Source organism: Schistocerca piceifrons, chromosome 7, assembly GCF_021461385.2.
Source record: "Schistocerca piceifrons isolate TAMUIC-IGC-003096 chromosome 7, iqSchPice1.1, whole genome shotgun sequence".
In the NCBI taxonomy this organism is placed as follows: domain Eukaryota; kingdom Metazoa; phylum Arthropoda; class Insecta; order Orthoptera; family Acrididae; genus Schistocerca; species Schistocerca piceifrons.
In genome coordinates, this window is record NC_060144.1 from 539978853 (window position 1) to 539995026 (window position 16174).

Here is a 16174-nt window from a genome sequence, read left to right on the forward strand (position 1 = left end):
CATAGCGTTTTCCCGTAAGCAAAAACGCAGATATCGATAGCAGAGGGAAAAGATAACCAAGCAGCCACTTAATGGCAGACAACATATCAAACAAACATGTCAGGGGAAGAAAAAGAAAACCAATGCAATCCAAACACAAGGTGTAGCACGAGTCGTCACACGGCTCAATATACTTTGTCTGTCTGAGCACAATATAACAGTGAGGATGGATAAAGTCAGTATAAATGTATAATTGGGTATAATTTAACATCTTACACTTGCAGAACTAGTATGGATAAGGGAGGAGTTGCCATTTCCATAAAACAGGGGTATAAAAACAGAACTGTTGAAGTAAGCAAATTTTGTGTTAATCAGCACTTTGAGGTCTGTGCATGTGAACTTCAGCTAGATAATGTTGTGTTGATATTAGCAACAGCGTACAGGTCTCCACTAGGAGATTGGGAGCTATTCATAGAAAAGTTTGACTCCCTATTATGCTGTCTGTCAGACAAAAAGAAGAAGTTATTAATCTGTGGTGATTTCAATGTTAACTTTCTAAGCAATTCTGATAGGAAAAGTGAAATAGAAGTGTTGTTAACAACATACAACTTAGAATCAGTGATTAATTTCCCTTCACCTATATCCAGTAGTACTCTAATAGATAATGTACTTGTACAGCAAGAGTATGTAGAACAAACACATGCTTTTCCTGTGGTAAATGGATTATCTGACCATGATGCACAACTGATTAACTTACAAAACCTAACAGGGTGTACACTTCAGAAAGCATTAAATAAAAGTGTGAGTGTGCTCAACCTGATATCTATAGCTCAAGTTAGAGAAAGTTTAGGAAATGTAAACAGGGAAGATGTAAATAATGAGCCAAATGCTAATGATAAATGCAGCATATATCTTGATAAATTTATATCCGTCTTTGAACATTGCTTTCCGAAGAAAATTACTAAATCTAACACAACAAATTTTTCAAAGAAGCCTTGGATTATTACAGGTATTAAGGTGTCTTCAGAAAGAAAAAGAAAACTGTATGAGACAGCAAGAACTAGTAAAGATCCAGAAATAGTTTTACACTATAAAAATTATTTTAACGTACTGAGAAAAGTTGTAAGGAAATCAAGAAATATATATGTTAGAGAAGAAATTAACAACTCCAGCAATCAAATCAAATCAATATGGAACGTTGTTAGAAGGGAGAAAGGAAAAGTAACCACTGGAGTAGGTAGTATTACTGTTAAAGAGAATGAGACCAACTTAAATTACAGTACACAGGTAGCCAGTGTATTTAACAAACACTTCTTAAGTGCAGGAGAAAAAATTGGTGAGAATAGTTCAAAAGAAGAAGCCAGGGAGAACATGGAAGGGTCAGTTTTGAGAAACTTTAGTCAGACTAAGTTTCATCTAACAACCTCTTGTGAAATAAGGAAAATTATTAAATCTTTGAAAACATGTGTTCTGTTGGAGTAGATGATATCTCTAACAAGTTATTAAAACAATGTTTAGCAATTACAGATGATTTTTGAGTCACATATGTAATGCATCACTGACTCAGGGAATTTTTCCAGATAGGTTGAAATGTGCCATTGTCAGGCCTCTCTACAAAAAGTGGGGAACCACAGATGTCAATAATTACCGGCCAGTGTCTTTGCTTGCAGCATTTTCAAACATCCTCGAGAAAGTAATGTACTGAAGAATGGTTATTCGTCTCAACAGTAATGGGACACTTATTAAATCACAGTTCGGAACTGAGAAATGCTGTTCCACTGAGAAAGCAACATACAATTTCACTGTCCACATATAGAATCTTTAAATAGTAAAATGTCACTAGTAGGAATATTCTGTGACTTATACGAAGCATTTGATTGTGTGAACCATGACATTATGTTAGAGAAATTACAGTTCTATGGTATAAATGAAACAGCAGATGAGGGTTTTAAGTCATATCTGCAGAACAGAAAGCAAAAAGTCTCTTTATATGCTTCAAGTGATTCAAAGGAGTTTGCCACTTCATCTAACTGGGGTGAAACTACATTAGGTGTTCCTAAGTTTCGATTATGGGTCCCCCCCTGTCCTTGATATGCTCTACTGCCCATTAAAATTGCTACAACACGGAGATGACGTGCTTCAGATGCGAAATTTAACCGACGAGAAGAAAATGCTGTGATATGCAAATGATTAGCTTTTCAGAGCATTCTTACAAGATTGGCGCCGGTGGCGATACCTACAACGTCCTGACGTGAGGAAAGTTTCCAACGAATTTCTCATACACAAACAGAAGTTGACCGGCGTTGCCTGGTGAAACGTTGTTGTGATGCCTCGAGTAAGGAGGAGAAATGCGTACCATCACGTATCCGACTTTGATAAAGGTCGGATTATAGCCCATCGCGATTGCGGTTTATCGAATCGCGACATTGCTGCTCGCGTTGGACAACATCCAATGACCGTTAGCAGAATATGGAATCGGTGGGTTCGGGAGGCTAATACGGAATTCCGTGCTGGATCCCAACGGCCTCGTATCACTAGCAGTCGAGATGACAGGCATCTCATCAGCATGGATGTAACGGATCCCTGAGTCAACAGATGGGGACGTTTGCAAGACAACAACCATCTGCACGAACTGTTCGTCGACGTTTGCAGCAGCATGGACTATCAGCTCGGAGACCATGGCTGCGTTTACACTTGACGCTGCACCACAGACAGGAGCGCCTGCGATGGTGTACCCAACGACGATCCTGGGTGCACGAATGGCAAAACATCCAACTTCCATGTACCTATTTTATTTGTCTGACAAACCCTGTTCTCAGGGCTATGTTTTATTTGACTAATGAAACTAGGCAGATGTTTGTAAAAACGATAAGGACATATCGCTTCATATTAATGTAATACTGCCGTCTTCTGAAGAAGATAGATTTAGGTAAAGATTACTTTATCCTTTGTAACTGGTCGGCTGCTCTTAATCTGATTACGTGGAACCGTTGCTGTAGCGCAGCTATGTTTAAAGTACTGTATAACACTATAATATAAACAAAAAAAAACTGGTTTCCTGTGCGCATTTCTTGTGCATTTGACAGGTTCCACATCATAACAATTTGTCCGTGCTATTGATCAATGGAACAGGTAACTAACTAACTAACTAAAGTAAGGGAAACAAGAATGATTAGGATGCCTGGTTCCACTGTTACGTTTACCGTATTACACAGGGGTTTCGCATCACTCGCATTCATGATTTATAGTCAGGCTGAGAAATCAGTGACTCGACACTGTTACCTCTACGGCTCATGTAAGGAAATGGGCTCATTCAAAGCTGGGAAGAATAGTAATGTTTCTTTTTCGTGAATGATAAGGATCCTGCAACAGAGAGGGGACACCGATATTCGTCTGTTACTCAGTGCATCCGTTATCTGTCGCTTTGTTTAGACAGGAGCCATTTTTGCTCGTTTCGTCGTGCGTGACCATTTGCTGTGCAAGGGAGCAAGAATAAATATGAGCTATAAATGAAACTGATTCCAAGGCGTGCTCAGTGCAAAAGTGGAATGGATATCCTCAAAAATGTTCAGATGTGTGTGAAATCTTATGAGACTTAACTGCTAAAGTCATCAGTCCCTAAGCTTACAAACTGCTTAACCAAAATTATCCTGAGGACAAAAACACACACACACCCATGCCCGAGGGAGGACTCGAACCTCTGCCGGGATCAGCCGCACAGTCCATGACTGCAGCGCCCTAGACCGCACGGCTAATCCCGCGCGGCAATGGATATCCTGTCAAGGCTTCATGACTTATTTATTTAGTTTAGTCTTACAACTTTTCAGTATTGGGGCTGCTCATATTAATACCGAAAATTAGTGAGTCTGTGCTACTTTTACAGTAGTTACACTACGCAACATGATTTTAGCTGTTTGCGTAATTTTAGCTCTTCCCGAATCAAATTTTGAGCAGATTTCAGATCTGTTACCGTTATTTCTCTCACGTACACTTTTTTTCCGAAATGAGGTCAGTTCGTCTTTAATTACAACCAACGCTGCACATCAAAAATGTTTTATTACAAGTAAGGGATATTTTATTTTCATAATACGTCGCAGCTGGCCACACTTCTCACTCGCAGCTGGCTGAGTGACTTTAGTTCATTGCTGACTGATTACTATATGATGATGTTGGTTTGTGCTGTTAAATCTGCCTTAGCAGCGTTTAAGAAATGAGTTCCCATGATTGAGTAATGGAAACGTATTCTTTTGTGTCTGTGTTGGCTACGAAATTGCTAAGTAAAGACAAGACATTAAGAGTTTCACAATAAATGTCTACTATGCATTCTTTACCTGAAGACTTCCTGATCGAGACAAAAGCTTGACACCGCACAAGCTATGCCGCACATGTATCGATGGACTGCCGGCGAAACATGGGAAGAGTAAATCAACTCCGTTCCCAGTTACCATGGTATATGTTATGATTTTAATTTTTGTATTGTTAACACTGAAGGTCATAACGGAAAAGTAAGAAGAATATCAAATATCCTAACACTTCTTGGCCCTTGCAAGCAGTTACGCATAGCGACTCTCTCGATGTTCCAACACTATCCATCATTCTTCAAGTTTTACAACAGGGGAACAACTCAGAAAGTGAACTAAATGACTTAACTTGTGAGGTGAATCTTATAAAAGAAGCGACCGAATCGCTTGGCTCAAGACTACTACTGAGACAATTATTGTCTTGCCACAGTAAGAGAGAAGAGGTATTAATAAAATTCCTTAAAGAAGAACGTTTGTTTTTTGCCGTGATATTGGGTGTTTATTGAATTTTTCAACGTTACATATTATCCACGTCAGTCAAAATCGTTTAAAAATTCGCGAATACGTATCCTTAGAGGTGTACTTTTAGATATTGGAAATGTGTTAACTGAGTACCTGCTGCCCATTCAGTACACTATAAGGTAACGTACCAAAACCTCAAAGCTGTGTTGAAATAGGTGAATTATGGAAAATATTCCTGGAAATAGGGAGTATTTGAAAATACGACATGTGTAAATAAACTCCCCACGCCTAGATCGTAGTTTTTCTGTACTTATTACTGGTTTCACCTGATTACTGAGCCAGCTTCAGATCAGTCTAAAACGTTGTTCAATGTGTGACACTTATTACACATCATCGTATTGTTTTAACTGAGTCTTCCTTGTTAAATAAAAAATTCTAAAATAAAAATCCTAGTTACTTATGTAAACTGATTAACACTGCCAGTTATACGGGTTTTGTAAACTGGTTAACGTTGTCAATTTTCGTAGCTCATTAAGATTTTCTATTTAACTGTGGTTTCTTAGCTCGATATATAAGACAATGTATACTGACCGTCATAAACTGAGCAACATTTTACATTGATTTTAAGATAGCTGATAATGAACCGAAACCGGTAATCACTAAATAAAAATTGCGGTCATAATGTAGTATATTTATCAACACATGTTTTAAATCAACAGATCGCAATGTCTCGCACTGACAACGTCATAGAATAACAGGGTGAAAAGGTGATGGAACGTTACTTGGTGAACAATCCGGCTACGCAAAAATGCAGTTTCATTTGTGAATGGGGTAGCGAGTTAAAGATAAGCACTATCCCAACAGAGAAATCCTCATACCCCCGTTCATAGAATGTAATGAATGAAGCAGTTGTTTAACTGGGAAAGACACTATTACCCTTCTACACATTAGGCTTAGATTAATGAAACAGTTCACTAAAGCAATTTAGAAATATAATTAGTACTGCTTCCTGCACTTGGTAACAATTTTTCGAAAATTATCTTGTGACGAACTTAAGGAACGGATCTTCGTTGGGATGCAATTTGGAAATTTAATGAAAGATAATTGCTCTGAAAGTACAATCCATCCAGTGGAAGAAAGGCCTGAATTTTGTTTAAAAAAGTAGTGGCCAACATTTTGGTAACAACAGACATCCAAATTAAACAACGTTAGCGGTCTCCATGAATAACAAGGAGAGTGGTTCCATCAGGACATCAAGCACATGGAAAAGAAATACCAGGCAAGGAGGAACGATGAAATGATGGCTATCTACAGTTTTATGATAGAGAGAGGTGACAGTGTTGAAGGGAGACGATCATTGAAGAGAATTTCACCCCTTGTTAGGAGGAACTTGAAGTGGTGAAATCAGCGAAGGGAAATTATGTAGTCATACATATGTAGTGTTTTTGTAATAATGGTTAGCAGTTTTAAGTGAACATGTTTTATTGTCTACCGCAACGCAGCGTGTAGTGACTCTGTACAAGGTTACAAAACAAACAAATAGTTTTTAACGCAATTAAAAAATTCCCTATTGTAAAAAGTGATTTCAGTTTAAGCTTCAGACAATTTTTTTTTAAAATCTAACGTGGTGCCGGAAAATCAAAACCAAATTTGAAATCAGAATGAAAAATACTTTTAACTATAACCTTACTGTCGTAAAAAATCGTTCCCAAAGCTTTAAAATCTGGCATAGTGTTATCTTCGTGATTAAATAGATTGAAATGTAGAATTGAAAATATCAGAGTTCCGCACTGCGGTCAGCTGCATCGATGGAAGGATGAAAGACAGACAGAATGGTATCTTAGACGACATTTATTAACCATATGGATCGCTTTAACGTCCTAGGAATTTTTGTTATAGATCTTGATCCAGTATTTGACTATCAAAATTTTTGTAGTCTTTAGTCATATCATTTCTAAGTTGCAAGTAGTTTTCTCAGTCTGTTTCCACGCAGTCTCTCTAGTAACGAGAGCATCTGTTTTCGCAGCCTTCTCCAAATGCCATGAGTGCATCAATGTGGGACTACACCATGTTTTAGTACTTACATGGAATGCATTTAACTAGACTGTTGTTGCTACTGTGTTTTAGTTTTAGCGGTAAATGTTATGCGTTCACCAGATCCGAACTTAGTTCCCAAATCATCCTGTACGGAATTTTTAAACGAAAGCCCATGAGTTCCAGCAAACGCAATTACTCTATTACTTTCACGATGACCTTTCTACAATCGATGTTTAATCGTTGCTGAAATTGTATGACGGTCACTTGTCTCAATCTAATTAGTCATTCTCTCAAAAATATGGGATCTGCAGCCAGTAGCACTTACATATGCCTTTAGAGTATGCGCAGACTGAGTACTTGTTGGAGGCAGTTGTCTGATAATATGTACAGCTATATTTTGCGAGACTACTTCCACTTATTGACGATCTGTGACTAGCTATCGCATTCGATCCCGGACTAGTAGTATTTCTGTGCTAGCTACGCAGGGGAATTCACAAACGTCCACTGTGTAACATAGACCGAGAATTAGTAAACATACAGCATAAAAAGGAACGCTGCGAAAGAAATAGTTAAAGCCCACAATCAGTCATGGGAGATGTTCATTTTGTCTTAAAACTCGACATACCCGGTAGACAGCAATATACATATAAAGTCATAGTGTCTGTGAACAAGGAACAATAAGACACGGTCGCACTGAACATTTCATCCAATGAGCAACGGGTATATCATTATATGCACTTACGTTGTACAAAAAGGTTTAGGATTACACTAGATACACGAATTTTACTATTAATATATGTATCTCTGCCTTCAAAATAGGGGAACATAGTAACTGTAAAAACTATCGTGTCATCAGTCTTATAAACACTGACCAAAAACTGTTCTATTCGCAAAAATAAACGTTAATTGCATGAAGAATATCATAAAAGCTATTGTTTCCGAAGAACAAAATAGAATTATTATTATTATTGTCATGTCAGAAACATGCAGGTTCATGTACATACATTTTTCAAAAGTATGATTAAATTACTTTTGACCAAAACTTGGCCACTTCCAGTGCATTTTCTATTGCTTGTTGAACGTCGTCTTCTGTAGAGGAGACTGGACACAATCGACACCGAAGCATGTGCCGGACTGTTTGTTCTTATACACAGTCACACCGAATTCGATGGCGAGACGCATTCCGTCTATTTTTCTTCTATGTGTATCTTGTATGAACAGTACCGTCTGATGAAGTTCAAAGTACGTGGCTGTTGGATGATAATATTTTGACATTTAACAGATGTGTGAGAGAAACGAGGTGGCTGAATTGTAGTATCATGTTAAGTAAAGGTAAAATAAACGAAATGAAAGTACAATGTCGGCAAAAAACTGGTAACCTTGCACAAATGACTTCGATTTTTATCCGATGACGACATATGCCACCTGGGGAATAGTGCATGTACCGATGGCGATTTCAACGTCATCCGCCAACAGATAGCGTAGTGGCATAGCTAGCACAGTGCCATCTGCATCTGCCCTTTACTAGAGAAAGCTCACAGCCAGAAGCCTCAGTGTAGTGCAAACACTTGAAACAATCAGGAAACCACGCGAAGGAGACGCATTCGTGCTTCTTCCAGCCAGATGAATGGTCTGTTATAAGGATCACTGTTTCAGTTCTGTGTAGTTTTAACACGTGTTAAACCCATCTCATATTGCTGTGTTGTGCTGCCAGACAGCACATACCAATAAGAAACTTGAAAAAAGGCTACGTTCTTTTCTTTCGCATATAGATCAAATTTTACGTAGAGGGATCATAGTTTCATGAGGGCGCATAGGTTACTGTATACAGTAGTGGGAAAGCTGTCAACGACGTCAGCAGGAGTTACAACTCAAGAATCCAAACATCATGCAATATGAAAACTAACATCCAAACCGTAGTGCTCTACGCTTAGGGGGACAGATGTGAGAAGACAAGGAAATTAGTAGCAAATTTTCAAATTTTATAGGAGAAAAAATAATATTCTTAATTTTTTTTTCATTTATTAGCGAACTTGCCAATGCTTTACAAATGCTAAATATGGCTAAACTCCTTTTCTGACCATTTCTTCCTCACCCCTCTTTCAATCTCCTCCTCCTCCTCTCTCTGTCCACCTCCTCCTTCCTGCCTCTACATCCATTGCCTCACACTGACCCTTCTGTTTCCATCTCCTCTTACCCCTCTCTGACCTCGAACCTTCTTTATTACTATTGCAAATGAAATCCTGAATAGGAACTGACGACTTAAAATGAATGGGTAAACCGGTTGGGATCATTAGCGAATGGGGTTTGAAGGACTTCTCATTCTAATGGATCTGTAGCTTCAACGACTGATTCATATTCCGCTTTTCTGTGAAAACCGACTGTGAGGAAGTATCGAAACTAGCTCATAGCCAAGTATGCAATTTCGGAGAGAGAATGGGAGAATCAATTTGTCTAGTGGACAAATTGCCCTACTAGCGTATTTAAAACATTGTCAGGATGAAAACAAAACCACACATTTTCACAGCGCAGCATAGGAGTACGTTTTCTTTCTCCTAGTACGCATATATATTTCCGTCCTAACGTTTAACAGAGTATTGCGTCATAATTTGCTGTAATTTTGTCAAGAACTTTCCTAGATTTCTGTTAATAACTTTTATGTTTGTGTGTATGTGTGTCTGTGTGTATGTGCGCGCGCGTGTGTGCGTGTGTCTGTGTGTGTGGTGTGCGAATGGGTGAAGAACCTCTCCAGATTTTCACTAACAGGGCTTCTTCTTTATACACAGCTTAGCAGCTTACCTCTGTACGAACATTTATTTGGACATCACATAAATATTTGAATCAAATTGCTCTCGAGCTTTACGAGATTTCTGCCACCACTTTTAGCCGGCCGCGGTGGCCGTGCGGTTCTAGGCGCTCCAGTCCGGAGCCGCGCTGTTGCTACGGTCGCAGGTTCGAATCCTGCCTCGGGCATGGGTGTATGTGATGTCCTTAGGTTAGTTAAGTTTAAGTAGTTCTATGTTCTAGGGGACTGATGACCACAGCAGTTGAGTCCCATAGTGCTCAGAGCCATTTGAACAATTTTGCCACCACTTTTCCCTGTGATATGACATTTCAGTTAATTAGTTTTGTATTATATATATCAAAGGAACAGTTTTTGATTTTTGCTACGTTTCCTTTTTATATATTGTTGTATCTGCATCTGCTTCCATATCTACATCGCTAACTTGCAAATCACACATAAGTACCTGGCGGAGGGTTCAACGACACTAATGGCCTGTAATTCCACTCTCGAATAGTGCGCGGAAAAAACGAATACATATATCACTCCGTGCGAACTCTGATTTCCCTTATTTTAATATGTTGATCATTTCTCCCTACGCAGGTCGGCGTCAGCAAAATATTTTCGCATTCTGAGGTGAGAGTTGGTAACTCAGCGAAAAGACCTTTCAGTGATTTCCACACCAAATTTGCATAACATATGTGTTAAATAACAGGTGACCTACATCCGACCGAACATAAATAAAGTGTTTTGCAGAAATTTCAAATAAATATTTCAAGAACTGTTAGAGACTTTTGCTAAACACGTTTCCTCTTTATACATTTGTAAAACATTTACACCTCATACTTGTTTAAAAACTTATAGCCTTTGTTCGTGGAATTAGTTATCATAGTGTCGCGTTAAAATCTGAAGAAAATTAGTCAAGAATAGTTCGAAATTTTTAGTTACAGAGTTAAAGAATCTCTTGTTCAAATGGTTCAAATGGCTCTGAGATCATCAGTCCCCTAGAATTTAGAACTACTTAAGCCTAACTAACCTAAGGACTTCACACACATTCGAACCTGCGACCGTAGAAGTCGCGTGGTTCCAGACTGGAGCGTCTACAACCGCTTGGCCACAACGGCCGGCAAAGAATATTTTGTCTTTATGTCTTTATATACACTGAAGCGCCAGGGGAACTGGTGAGAGGTACGTAAATAGTCAGGATACGGTCCTGCGGTCGGCAACGCCTATACTGTATAAGACTAGTGTCTGGCGCAATTGTTAGATCGGTTACTGCTGCTGCAGTGACGTGTTATCAAGATTTAAATGAGTTTGAACGTGGTTTTATAGTGCTCGCAAGATCGATGGGTCACAGCATCTCCGAGGTAGCGTTGAAGTGGGGATTTTCGTTTACCGTTTCACGAGTTTTCCGTGAGTATCAGGTATCCGGAAAAACATCAAATCTCCGACATCGCTGCGGCCGGAAAAATATTCTGCAGGAACGGGACCAACGACGACGGAAGAGAATCGTTCCACGTGACAGAAGTGCAAACCTCGTGCAAATTGCAGCAGATTTCAATACTGGGCCGCCAACAAGTGTCAGCGTCCGAACCATTGAAACAAACGCTCGTGTGCCCTTGACGACTGCACAACACAAAGCTTTACGCCTCTAATTGGCTCATCAACATCGACATTGGACTGTTGATGACTGGAAACATGTTGCCCGGTTGGAGGACTCTCTTTTCAAATGGTATTTAGCAGATGGTCGTGTTCGAGTATGGAGATCTCATGAATCCATGGGCTCTGCATTTCAGGAGATTACTGTTTAAGCTGTTGGAGGCTCTGTAATGATTTGGGGCGTGTGTTTTTGCAGTGATATGGGACACATGATACGTCTAGATACGACTCTGACAAGTGACACGTAAGTAAGAATCCTGTCTGATCACCTGCATCCATTCATGTCCATTGCACATTCCTATGGACGTGGGCATTTCCAGCTGGGCAATGCGACGCACCACACGTCCATAATTGCTACAGAGTGGCACCATGAACACTGTTCTGAGTTTAAACACTTCCGCTGGCCACCAGATTCCCCAGATACGAACATTATTGAGCATATCTGGGGTGCCAGGTACTCTTAAGGACATATGGACAGCCCTGCAGGATTCAAATTGTCAATTCCCTCCAGCACTACCTCAGTCAGTAGTCGAGTCCACCCCAACGTCGTGTTGGGGCAATGCCTGCCAGTGTGGCCGAGCGGTTCTAGGCGTTTCAGTCTGGAACCGTCCGACTGCTACAGTCGCAGGTTCGGCATGGATGTGTGAGATGTCTTTAGGTTAGTTAGGTTTAAGTAGTTCTAAGATCTAGGGGACTGATGACCTCAGATTTTAAGCCCCATAGTGCTCAGAGCCATTTTGTTGCGGCACTTTTGCGTGCTCGCTGGGGTCCTACACGATATTAGGCAGGTGTATCAGTTTTTTTGGCTCTCCAGTCTAGTAGTATAGATTTTATAGATACATATTCACATACCACCTGTATTAAAAAGAATATGTAACTTACTCCATCCGAACCTTTATTAGAGTATCGTATAAGAATTAGAAGTGAATCACTCAAGAACTTCTCGAGTTTTTATAATAATAACGTTAAACGACGACATATCTTTCTATAGTGGTAAAGATTTAAAAGTGTGATGACGTAAAATCTTATTTTAAATTCGTTTTTTAAATTTTTGTTGGAAACCTATAAATTTTACTGTGTCCGCCCCCGGTACCTGAGTGGTTAGCGCGACAGAATGTCAAAACTTAGGGCCCGAGTTCGATTCCCGGCTGGGTCGGAGATTTCCTCCGCTCAGGGACAGGGTGCTGTGTTGTCTTTAATCATCATCATTTCATCCCCATCGACGCGCAAGTCGCCGAAGTGGCGTCAAATCGAAAGACTGGCATCCGGTCAACCACACGGAAGAACCTAGTCACACGACATTTACTTTTTGACTGTGCTTGAAGCCCCGACTGACCTAATTCCATGAGACTATATCAGAGAGATTTTTAATTGAAAGAGGAGCGAAATTACGAGGTTGCATATCAGAAAAACTAGCAACAGAAGTCCTGCAGAAAATTTTTCAGGTACGTAACTAAGAATTTGTTTTAGAGGAATTTGATGAAATTGTGCTGCTTGCTGTAGGAGCGACAGGCTTCAAAAACTAATGTCATATACGATTTGTACATACAAAAACTGAACGACTGTACAGGAGAAATATTTGCAGGAGGGCAGACTCTGAGTCTGCTGCTTTTGGTATTGTATGTTGATTTTCAGATCTGTTATTGTTGTGGTCTGTATCCGAGCACTGGTTTCATCTAGTTCCCCAAGCTGCTCTATCCTGCGCAGGGCTCCTCACCTCCGTGTAACTACTGCAGCCTACGTCCATTTGTATCGACTACTACAATTGCCTCATGGTCTCCCTCAATTCAAATGATCCCATATGGCTGAAATATGTATAGTCTGTGTTACAAGTTTTCACTCACATGTTTTTTTAATACACGTGGTATATAAATACTGTACATTACACTAATAAGTGAAGAGAGAACATTGTTAGCAAACAATCTCCCGACTGAAAAGGCGCTTTTAATCTGAAAATAATTAAATAGCTAAGGTTTATTTAACGATTAATTAATGCTTGTTAGAAATTATTAGAAGAGACAGGGAAAGAAATAACTGGATCAGAAAACAACCTCTAGTGAATCAAGTAATTATGACTGCAATGAAAAATAAATGGATGTTGGTTGCACTTCTAACTTTGGAAAAGGCAAGTACATGATGCAAGTAATTTCCTTTCTGGTTTGCAAGAGACACGAAAGTACTGATAATGTGACTTAATAGCGAGTGCGTTGATGCGTAGATGGCGTTATAAAAAAAAAAAAGGAGTGAAAGCGTAAACTTACTCTAAGTTAGTGTCGGACGAAAGTATCTAGATGAGGTCATTATCAAGCTGTTGGTGACGAATTGCTTTAGTTACGCATGAATTTATAGTTTCTGAAGTCTTATACTTGAAATTTGGTTAGTTATTGGCCATTAGAATTGCTACATACATTGTCAGTTAGCACTGTTGGACAAGGCAATACAACACATGAAATTGTCCCGTGAATTACTCTGTTATAAAGACTGAACCACAACATACAGTTTTAGTCTAGTCAGATATTGTAAGTAGTTTATTAATCTGTTCTGACTGCCTTTATTTCAATAGCGAAGAATTAACCCTTGTAGGACGGCAAAGTTGTAGAAATTGCTCTACGTATGAGGTATTGATTATATCTGTTACCTCTTCTTAACGTTTTAGCGTTTCTGTCAACAGCTAGCCGGGGTAAGGACAAAGAATTCCTCCACATCCATTCAAGAGTTTTTCCCTTAAGGCTCCGCCGTCCCATTCTGCTAAGTAAACGCGGACAAAGACGAAAAAACTGAGGAAGTCTTAAGTAATGGTTGCTGCCGCGGCAACTGCTTGTCTTTAAAGGGGAGCTGCCAGCCATTCCGTAACAGCGACGAGGGGCCGCTCGCAAGTTCGCCGGGACGAACTTCTCTGTAACTGGACTGGACAAAAGCTGCACTAGCGCTGCTAAATAAATTACACGTTTCTCATTCTCGATCTGCAACACTGTAACTACCAATAAGCCGAAGACGAAAATTTTCTAAACGTAGCTTCTCCAGCTACGCTGTTTCTGACATTGTGCCAAAAAAATATGTAGCCACGCATAACTACATAGTATTTCCTAGTTGTAACCTAAAATTTTAACTTGAAGTAATTACTGGACTGCCATAATGGCCTTCAATAAAAACTGCCTGGGTGAGTCACCAAGCTCTTCAATACATAATTCAACGGAAGTATTCTATCGTGTGGAAGTAAAATGTGTTTCGCTTGAAATGTTCGTTTAGTTGACAGAATGGACTGCAATGTAAACTGCCTCGGTGTTTCATCTGGCTCTCAAATATGTAATTAAACTGAATTTCACAGTAAAATAAATATAAAGTATGTTCTGCTAGAGGGCGCTTTCTACATTTCTTAATATTGGGAATGTTGTCGTGTCATAATGGTTCTCGCTATACAGTATATAACATTTAGTACTTCAATCCCTTCAAAATCAAATAAAATGCAGGCACTTAATAACTTACACTGTGATCACCAACTGATAGTCTATTTACTGAATTAGGTAATTTCGAAGTACGTGAAGGAAATACGTGCAAGTCAATTACAGTCAAAAACTGATGGAGATATTTTCTTGGGTTCTTGCGCTAAGTATCTAACATCCATCCTCTTCCTATTCAAGTTACACTGAATCTCTGAAGAATTACTGCGGGTTATTGACGTAAATTTTTGTTCTTAGTAAGGTCTTTTTTGTCAGAGTTAGGTATTGCCACACTAGAGCTACTCCTCTGTCGCAATGGTTTTGCAAGTGTAGTCAAAGAAAAGATTATAAAAGAAAGCATGGTCCACTGTAGGTTGTACAGGTTGTACTGTAAATGTTCTTCACTTAAATCGTGCGATTATCTTATTCTGAAGACACGTAATTTTCAAGTACCGGCTCTACAGTGACTTATATTCGAAGTTAGATAATCGCACGATTTAAAATAAGAACTTTGCATTAGAGACTACAAAGGGCTATGTTTTCTTTTATAAAGTATTTAGAGGTTGTGGATCCGCACACAAACAATACAACGAATAGAAATAATAAACGATGAAACAATGCGGAGAAGAAAAGATAGAATTTAAAGGAAGTAATAGCTCGGGCTGACATGTGTGGAGAAAGTGGAAAAATTTTACTTGTGTGGAAAACTTGGCAATTATAATAAGTCAGTGCAGAATTTGCCTCTACTAATGCACGAGAAAAAATGGAAAACATGGGTGACCAGACAGGGATTTTAACAACGCCCTTTTCCAATAAGAGTTTAGTGTCATATTTCATTACCACTTCACCTTATCGCACAGCGATGCTTAAAAATACGTAACGAAATGATTGAACACATGAGACTTTTACGTAGTGATTACTTTCAGAATGACAGAGTTAATTTAAATATGAAAGTGAAGATACGTGTGGGTCCCACTGACGTGAAAATAATTTAAGTGATTGCTTCTCGGCTACTCCTGTGCCTTTCAGCATATTTTTATCAAGATCTTTTCCATTTGGCCTCAAGACGTTGAGTGGAAACCATTCCACACCTTTTTGATAAAGAAACCTCTGACGCGCTAACCGTAAATTGAACGCTGGCCCTCTGCTTTAGTCCGCATCAGCGCTAGCAACTAAGCCACGGATGCAGTTTACGTAGGGCTCAAGTTTTTCGACGGTGTGATGTTCATGATTTTCCTATTACTGTGATTCGTGCGCTTTGTACTTTCCGGAAGCTGTGTTTGTTGCTGCTGAGTATGTCATTGAATGTGCTACGATATGTTCTACTGTTAAAAATCCGAAAGTTTTCGTTCCTAGGAGAGTGAACGAACATGCCGCTTTCTAGTACGTGTGCCTCGCCAAAATACCGTGAAGATAGAATAATAGCGGTTCGAGTACCCATGGAGGCTAACCAGCCATTGTTCTTCCCGTGAAACTTATGCGAGAGTAACAGGAAAATGGTGAAATGACTGTGA